At 37.6% G+C, this 1,432-nt stretch overlaps 1 long non-coding RNA gene across 1 annotated transcript; it reads right to left on the bottom strand.

Annotated features, from left to right (window-relative positions):
• Positions 1-297: 297 nt before the first annotated feature.
• Positions 298-801, bottom strand: LOC138371981 (uncharacterized). Its single transcript, XR_011230606.1, has 3 exons — positions 692-801; positions 467-580; positions 298-354 (listed from the first exon to the last, which is right to left on the bottom strand). It is a non-coding gene; the product is annotated as an uncharacterized lncRNA (long non-coding RNA).
• Positions 802-1,432: the final 631 nt, after the last annotated feature.

The raw sequence follows: 1,432 nt of genomic DNA on the forward strand, positions 1-1,432 counted from the left end.
GCATCTTCTTCTAGCTCCTGGGACAGCTGGGGTTGACTGCGAACAGGCGTGCTCCACTCAGAGGGTTGGGTTGAATCCAGGGGCGATTCTGTAATATAATATTAGCAATGAATAAACATTAAGAGGAAAGCAAATTTGAAAACATTAAGAGGATTTGAAAACCTTAATAGGAAAACAATGTTTGTAACTTTAAGAGGAAAATATCGTGTAAATAAGACGATTTATTATTAAGAGGAAAAACAAAAAGTCTAAATAAGAGGAAAAACTGAATTACAGATAAATAATAATATTACTTACGAGCTGGGATGTTGATTCCACCAAGTATGAGATTCTCTTGATCACGAATAGGAACTCCTGTAATGGAAACATTTTTCTGTATGAGCACATATTACTTATTTATACACTTGCTTAAAAAAATATATAATTATTAGCTTTTTAAATTACGAAAATTATTGTGAAAACGTACGGTTATTTATGATGCGACGGCGTTTGGGTGGAGGTTCAATGACGTTTCTGGCTTCGGTGGGAGGTTCCTGGTTAACGGACCAACGACAGTACGGGCAGGAAGTAGAACCATGAACTGAAATAAGAATAATATATATAAATTGACTGTCTGTATGTATGTATGTATGTTTCGGATATATATTTTCTTTGAAAGTTTATTGAATGTGCGAGAAAAAGCGGTACTTACGATTTGCACAATAGAGTTGTCCACAGCTGGTACAGGTTACGTCAAAATGTCCAGGCGGTGTGGACCCGTTGCATCCTATACAGTACAGTCTGCATTCTTGAAGAGCGTTGATAGACATCTCACCTAGGCATGTTAAACACCGTGTTTGACACACATGCCTGATTTCGTTGTTGAGAGGAGACAGACACAGGGGACACACTGACATGATGATATGACTATGCTGGGGGAACCTTGTGAACAGGATGAAGGTTGAATGTTGACTGAAAGTGTAGGCCTCTAAGACTTTGACCTTAGGCGATCTGAGGGGGCCCCTGAATGAGCGTAATAACGATAGTGTGCCCCTGAGTGAGCGTTTGGCTGTTTTATTAATAGCGAGAATGATTGGCGAATACTGGGAATAAATTCTTTTATTATAAATTGCGTAAACTAAGAATTAGATGACTAAATAAATTATAAATAAATAAATAAGTTTTATTAACGCCTAATGTATATATATAAATTATTACGATGGCGAACGCTGACAATGACTGGTAGATGTAAGGGCAGGTAATCAGGCGATGTTTGCCTCGGGCAGATAGCCTGGAGCAGGTAGCTGGTGCCAGCTTAGATAGTCTCGGAGACAGTTTTCAGTAATAAAGGTTACATTGAGATGCTTCGGTTGATTTGTATAAAACTAACTGGTTAATGAAAAAAGGAACAAAACATTACGATGTCAGAAAAATAGGAAGAAAGAATAATATG

This window comes from Procambarus clarkii, chromosome 37 (genome assembly GCF_040958095.1).
Source record: "Procambarus clarkii isolate CNS0578487 chromosome 37, FALCON_Pclarkii_2.0, whole genome shotgun sequence".
Lineage (NCBI taxonomy): Eukaryota > Metazoa > Arthropoda > Malacostraca > Decapoda > Cambaridae > Procambarus > Procambarus clarkii.